We start from the raw sequence: 8,571 nt of genomic DNA on the forward strand, positions 1-8,571 counted from the left end.
TCAAAATTACCCATTCCCTACCCTCCATACCCACTTACTGTCTTCCAAACCCAGCTCAACAGAGGCATAAAAATCCCCATGCAAAGGATCAATACTGACTCCAGGGAAGGTCTGCTTATGTCTCCTCTAAGTGAGGACCATGGTTCTTCTTCACAGGGAATTTGACGTTGCAGGTGTGGTTTGATAAGTTAGATCCACTGTGGAAAATACCTTGGCTAAATCTAATTACTGAGGATTTAGCCCTAAGAATGTGATTGTTTGGACAAAATCAGTTGAATTTTAAAAGCCAAATTTATGAAGAGATTGAAATCAATTCACACCCGATATATGCCACATTATTACCTTTGTTCACCTTTGCCTTCTCTTTCCATCCCTTCAATAGTCTTACCAGCATTTTCTCATCTGGTGAAGGAAGAAGGATCAAATTAGCATGTCAAAGCCAGTAAAAACATGTGAGTGTTGAGGAGGAATCCACTGCAGGTGTATTGGCTGCAGGAGTGGGCAAAGTGGAGACTGCAAGACTGAGGGCATCTTGTCTTAAGTCATCTGAGTCAAAGAGCTCAGTAAATCCTCTGAGGTCAAAATCAAGGACAAGGCAGAGAAGGGAATCCCCAGCACTCCCTTGTCCTTCTGTTCCATCCAAAGGTCTTACTGACAGCAGGTCATGTTATGCTGCAACAGTTCCATTTAAATGAGGACAACAAAAGGATAGTAGGAGCAGTCTCTGGAGTGGCTGAAGTGCTCAGGAGAATTCTGAATCATTAGGGTGGATCTTGAGCTGTGCGACCTCTCAGAGGTTCCCAAATGGTTATAAGGAGAACAGAAAATAACATGCAGTTAGCACTCACATCTCCATTTATGGGCCCCATTACCAGTTCTTCTTACCTGTCTTCTTTTTTGGGAAGTTGTATTGTTGCAATCAAGTATTTGGTTTCTAGGTTCTAGGTTGCAGCCCAGTTATATTACATACTGTATGTATGATTTTTAAGAACTTCATCATCTGTAGAATGGGAATATGATGTGCCCCAGATAATGATATTCTTTAATTATTAACATTTTAACAGTATTTTCTTTATTTGTCTCTATTTGTACCCATAGTTGTTTTAATAACTTGATGCTAAGTTGTAGACTTAATGCCCAGAATACATAAGGAATTCCTACAAATAAGAAAAGTCAGAAAAATCCAGTTTTTAAAATAGGCAAAGACCAGAACATATACTTAGACATAGGAAATACAATTAGCTAATAAGCATATAAAAAGATACACAACATAATTAGCCACCAGAATACATATAGTAAAACCACAGTGAGGGGAACCTGGGTGGCTCATTCGATTAGGTGTCTGACTCTTGATTTCGGGTCAGGTCATCATCTCAGGTTTGTAGGATCAAGCCCCCATGTCCCGCTCTGGGTTCAGCATGCAGTCGGCTTGTACCTCTCACTTACCTCCTGCCCGGGCTCGTTTTCTCTCTCTCTCTCTCATTAATTAATTAATTAATTAATACTCAATAAAAAATGGGTTGAACTGACTGAGGATATGGAGCAATTTACATTGCTCATTGGGAGCACAATTTGGTACAATCAACTCAAAAGTCTATTTGGAAGCATCTTTGAAAACTAACCTTAAATATATGCCTTCCCTCCTACAATGCAGTCGTTTCACTCCTCTGTGGTATGCATGCCTCACGGAAATGAGTGTTTATATCCACCACAAGTATGTACAAGCGTTTTTATAACAGCCTTACTCATAATAACTGGAAGTGGAAACGATATAAAGGTTCATGGACAATAGAAAGGATAAATTTGGCTACAGTCATGCAGGGGGATATTATTAAATATTTTTAAAAGAATGAACTACTTCTACATGCAACTCCACAGACAGAAAGATGTTTAGTAAAAGAAGTGGAACATATAAGAAGTATATTCTACAGGATTCCATTTCTTTGAAGCTCAAGAACAGGCAAAATTAATTTATATTTTTAGAATTCCAAGTAACAGTTACCTTTGAGAGGCTGTTGATGTGGACTTAACTGGGAGCCTTTTGGTGCCTGTGAGGATTCTACATTCTGATCTGTATAATAGTGATACAGACATATGCATACATAAGACCACCTTGCTATACTACAGACTGGTGCACAGTCTGTGTGTAAGTAATACCTCATTTAAAGAGAGGGAGAGAGAAAAGAGAAAAAATGAAGTTAAGCATTTAATTCAAACTGCTGGAGACAGGGGTGCGAAAGAGCAGAGCAAATCCAAAAGCACAAACAGGTAAATAATAAAGAAGAAAACAGGTAAAAAAAATAAAAGAAGAAAGCAGTGAAATAAAAAACAAAATATAAATGTGATAGGTGTAACAAAATCCCAAATTTTTCTTTATAATGATTACTAAGATAGCCAAAACGATATCAAAAATTATTTATTAGAGGGAAAACAGTAAAGTAGGGAACTCCAAGTGGCCCTCCCTCCAAAGAAATACAAAAAACATCACAAATACTGTCAGAGCAAACTTTATCAGATTCTGGAAAATAGAAGTTTAGAGCAACCCAATGAATGTTTAGTCAGGAAAAAGACAACCCCTGTTTGTGTTGTTTAACTTTCTCTACTACGAAAATGAAATGACATCTCACAGAATGAGATATCTGAGGAGGGTCTAGTATGCAGGATATATAAAGAACTCAGGTAATGCAAAACCAAAAAAGATGAACAACACAATTGAAACATGGACAAAGGACTTAAAAGGTGTGTCTCCCAAGAAGATATACAAATGGCTGACGAGAACATGAAAGGATGCTGCACACCATTAGGCAGGCATTTGGGAATTGCAAATTAAAACCACAGTTAGAAATAGAAACTCTTCCTTTTCTACTGGCAATATTGCCAAGCCACAAAATTTAAAGCCAGGTAGCACCGTTTTGGCTATCTTAGTAATCATTATAAAGAAAAATTTGGGATTTTGTTACACTTATCATATTTATATTTTGTTTTCTATTTCACTGCTTTCTTTTATTTTTTATCTGTTTTCTTCTTTATTATTTACCTGTTTGTGCTTTTGGATTTGCTCTGCTATTTCACACCCCTGTCTCCAGCAGTTTGAATTAAATGCTTAACTTCATTTTTTCTCTTTTCTCTCATACGCTGGCTGTTACACGCAACTGATGAATTATTGAACACTGCATCAGAAACTAATGATGTGTACTATATGTTGCCTAGTTGATTTTAAATTAAAAAAAAGAATTGAGACCTCTTAGATAGACATATGTGAAATGTAATGTACAACAAAGTTAATTTCAAAAATCATTTGGAAGAGGGCAAAGAGTGAAGTAAACAGTATTGGTAAATACTAGTTTACTACCTAGAGAAAAATATACCTGGATTTCTACCTAACGTGACACAAGAAGGTAGACTCTAAATGGGCTAAATAACTAAAAGTTAAAATAGAACAATGATATTATAGGTGAAAACATAAGAGAACATCTTTCTGACCTAGAGCAAGGAACCACCAAAACACAGACCGTAACAAAAAACTTGATGAATTTGATTTCCTCAAAATCTGGGATTTGTCTTCAAAGGACATTATGAACAAAGTTAGAAAGATAGATGAGAAAATGGATGAGATAGTTGAGCTATGTAAAACAAATAAGAAATAAGAACTTAATATCAGGAATTCATAATGAATTGTAAAAATCAAGAAGAAAAGGAAGTAACCCCCAATAGAAGAAAAGCAGAGGATGACAAGGGAATTCACAAAAAATTAACTTCAGAGGGCTACAATAATAGAAAACAACACTGAAATTCATTAGTATTGGTTGGTATACAAACTGAAACAACAAAGAGATACCTATTTACCCATATTAGGCATGCAGAAACTAGAAAGTCAGATACTGTAAAGTATTGGCAAAAAGTAGAGGAGAGAGGAACACTCACTTTCATTTGGAAAAATGTAGAGACATACAGCCATTCTGGGAAGGAATCTGGTATTACTGGGTCACCTTATGCCTGCACAAAGGAAATAGTCACATCACAGAAAAAGGAAATGAAAATGATCAAGAAACATAGAAAATTATGCTCATCCTCAAGTATAATTAATATCATATAACGAACTAACAGTGAGATGCCATTTTTTTAACCTAACGGATTAACAAAATTGAAGAGTTTCACAATACCAAATGTTAGTACAGGTGTAACTAAATAGGAACTTTTATGCAATTTTGATAACTATAAATTAATGCAACTTTTTAACAGGACAGTTGACAATATCTGTTGACATTTTAAAGGAATGTACCTTTAGATCCTGCAATTAAACCTCGAGAAGTTATCCTTCAAATTTATTTGACAAGGACACAACAATATATGTTGAAGGAAGTTCACAGTGGCACTGTATTCATGTCTAAAGAATAGAAAATCCATATGTCCATTAATATGGATATGGTTAAGTAAATTACAGCATATTTATATGATGGACATAATTTATTTTTAACGAGTTAGATTTATAGGTGCTGTGAAATCAAAACTAAACTATAAATAATGTGCAAGTCCAACCACAAACACAATAAAACAATAAAATTCATATTACTAGCATTTCGTTAAGGTGATGAATGATGCTTTGTGGAACCTAAATTGCCACCTGCAATATGATTGGGGGATTAACAAGTGCAGGGCATTTCCTTGAATCCCACGTGGCTGTACTACCATCTGATAACCTGATTCTTCCACCTGTTCTCTCTTACATTTTTTGACCTTAAGAGGATATGAATGCATCATTTCGATCTAAAATTTACCCTTTAAAAAATATTTTCATTAGCTTGAGAGAGCTATAGCAGTAGTTCCATTTCCATGTGGTCAAACCAAAGTCTTAATTTAAGAGTTGAAAAGTCTCATTCTGTAAAACCGTCCTTTGTGAACTATTCCTACAAAAGAAAAGCTTGGACTTTATGTCCAGTAAATTAACAGCTTTAATATAAGAGCCCACCCAACCCCGGCTACCATGTTGCTATTAAGGCCATGCTAACCAAATTCAACTCCACCACTTAAGGTGGTCACATGGCACCAGAACAACCACAAACCAAAATGACAGCACAAGGCCTGCAGTGCGGCTGTAGTACTCAGAAAGTTGGCATCCAGACAATCCAATATCTGCTAATTTTCACGTCTTTTAATTACCATACAAATGAAAACACACGTTTGATAACACACACTGAGACTATATCTGCTGAGCTATTTGGAATGACCTGGGTATAAGGTTCGGTAGAGGGGTGTTAGAATGAGCTGGAGACTTTAGTCTGTGACCTCAGGTATAACTCCAAGTGCCCTAGGATGTCTCAGAGGATGGCAAGGTAATAAAGTTGAGGGCTTTTAAAGCTCCAGGGAATGCCCTGTTTACGTACCCTCAGGACCTCACCTCTAAATACATTGTTGAAGGGAAACTGCTCTGTTCAGAACTGGGACCTAGGAGAATTGGAGTTTGTACGTTGAATGAAGTGAGGCAGAGAGGCTGGGGGTGGAGCCAGACTCCTAGGGATGACTCTAGCCAGGCCCTGGGAGGCATTGCTTAGGAGCCAACCCACAACGGGTGCTGTCCTTCGAGGCTGGATCTGCAGGCTGCAGAAATCATTCCCTCCCACACTCTATCCTCGATGCCTTCACCACTGACCCTGCAGCCCAGTTGCTGCCTCCTCTCTGTCCTCAGGTGAGAGTGGACAAGCTGTTGCTGGGTCTCAGTCTGTAGGAATGCTCAGAACCGGTTGGAGGTTGGGAGGTGGGCATGGCATTGGGAAAGGTAAGGTTGGCCTTTACTTTCTTACACATCAATGTTTTTCCTTGCTGGACTCCGAGAGACAACAGTTGTATTCCCACTCTTCTCCAGAAAGCCAGCCCAAAACTCCTTTTCCAGACTTTCTTCATCAGGGATGGGGCTCCTTCCAGGGATCACAGAGGCTGTGCCTCTTGCTGTTGAAAAGCAACTGCCTGATTTTCCCTTTCCCTCCCGTGTCAGCCCTTCAGGCTTCCTTGTTTCTCTCAGCTTGTGTGTGTTCCACCATCTCCCATGAGCAGGCAAGGGGCTGGAAGGAAGACAGGAAGCTTGCTTTGAGGAACCCCATCAAGAGCTCCTTGGTCTTGACTGTTCCCTGGGTCTAGGCGATGTGAAGGAATCAGGACTGCACGGTACACTGTTTTGGGAAGGCTGGCACTGCTGCCTCCAAGCCCCTGGTGAGTTAGGACAGACAGCAGAGCGTGGGTCCCATTACAATCAGTGCTGTCCTTCTAGTCCAGAGGAGGATACTCGCCCCCACTGCTGGTGCCCTCACACACACCCCATACTGTGGTATCCTTCACGTACAAGTCAGGCGTGCTGGGTTCCCAAAACACCAGCCTTGCTCAGTATCCAGTTGGCTCAGTATCTGTGACGTCTTATTGTGAAAGAGTTGGTGGCCGTGGGGGTACATGTATGAGAACATGAAATGCTTCAGTGAGTACATCTGTGGTGTGTGTTGTCTGCGTGTTTATATAAGATCTTGTGAAGCTGGCAGTGAGTGGGTATATGCGGCCTGTGGCGTGTGCATAGGACAAGGAATAACGCCACGTATGCAACTGTGTGTGTGCGAGCCACAGTCACTAAGAGAAGATATCTGGAAAGGCCATAGTAGTTACAGTGTTATTAGGGCCTCAGAGGATAAAAGATGCATTGCCTGTCCCTTCAGTTTGGGGACACAGCCAGACTTAAGATCTCTTCCTGTCTTTCTTCCTTCTTCTTTTTCTCCACATCTCTAGATTCCTGTCCTCCAAGTCCAACTTCTGTTCCCTGATTTCTTCTAACTTTTCTCCTTATTGTATTTTCCCACTCTGATTTTTTCTTCGTCATTTTTTATCTGAATTAGATAAAGATACATCATTGCTTACTTAATTAGTAAAGTTGGCAGTGTTATATGCAATCTTTAGAACATGAAAGAATCCTTGTCCCCGGCCTTCTTTGGAATAGAAAGGATACTACATTTCATCTTATTTACCTCCTTTCTCACTGATTTTTATTGCTCTCCTGTCTGGAGGTCTTCCTAATCCACATACACACTTACATATGTAAATGTACAAATCCTACCTTTAAGAGATAGAGAGTCAGTTTTTAAGTATACTGTGCAGTCTCTCCCTGGATACTAAGTTTTTGTTGTGCGTTCAGAGTTTATCAATGAGGTAAGGGTATTATTTAATGGAACCATGTCTAGAGAGAAAGAAAGATACACAACATGCCTACACACACACACACACACACACACACACACACATACACACGTATGAATCTTACCCATACATGTTATTTCACAACACTCTTTTGAAACTCAACAGTGTGAACAACATCTTTCTATGGAAGATACAGATCTACTTACTTTTAATGGCTTTAGGTTAGTGCACCATGATCACAGCAGCTGTTTCTTGAAATGGAGCTGTCAGACATTGTGCGAACTACTTTCCAGTAAGTTCTTAATTTAATCTTTATACCCACACTATGGTTTGTGGTGTTATATCCATTTCACACTAGGAAACAGAGGCATAACCGAGCTGAATCAATTGCCCAAGGCCACAGAGCTAAGAAATAGGGGAAGATGTTACAAACTATTTCTGTATGATTCACACATCTTTATACTGTTACCCATTTCTCTATACGATATAGATTATATCATATAGGAAAACAATAATTAATTTAATGCATCACCTGTTGTTAGACCATGAGTTGTTTTATTCTGGAAACAATCCTGTAAGTGAATATCCTTTGAAACAAAGTTTTATGCATACCTGTAATTATTTCCAATATGTAAAGTCCTAAAAATAGCATTATTCAGAAAAAAAAGGCAAGTCCATTTTGTAACTTTATAATACTTTTGATTGCCTTCCAGAGAGCTTTTATAAATGTTTCATGCCTACTTTTTTCATATCTGTTTTCCCCCTTCAAAAATACAAGTTGGAGATTTCAGTCTATTTCAGCTTTGCTAATGTAATGTGAGAGACACAACAGCTACTATTTTATTTTCTATTTCTCTAAGTGAGGATGAATGTTCTTTACACAGTTTTTGGCATTTGCTTTTCTTCTGTGAATTGCCTATTTAACATCCTGTTTGCATCATTTCCATTGGTATTATTTTACTATTTTTAAAAGCTCTTTGAAGGCATAGTTTCTTATTTGTTGTTTATATATTTCAATGTATCTGTTCTTGTGGTTTGATTTGTAAATTCTTGAGGATTAGTGATGTTGAGCATCTTTTTATGTGTCTGCTTGGAGAAATGTCTGTTCATGTCTTCTGACCATTTTTTTATTGGATTATTTGGGTTTACAATGTTGGGTTGTATAAATTCTTAATATATTTGGATACTTACCCTTTACTGGATATGTTATTCGGAAATATCTTCTCCCATTCAGTAGGTTGTCTTTTAGTTTTGTTGATTGTTTCCTTTGCTGTGCAGAAGACTTGTATTTTGAAGTAGTCCCAATAGTTTATTTTTGCTTTTGTTTCCCTTGCCCCAGGAGACATATCTAGAAAGATGTTGCTATGGCCAATGCAGAGAAATTCCTACCTGTGCACT

This window comes from Ursus arctos, unplaced genomic scaffold, assembly GCF_023065955.2.
Source record: "Ursus arctos isolate Adak ecotype North America unplaced genomic scaffold, UrsArc2.0 scaffold_22, whole genome shotgun sequence".
Lineage (NCBI taxonomy): Eukaryota > Metazoa > Chordata > Mammalia > Carnivora > Ursidae > Ursus > Ursus arctos.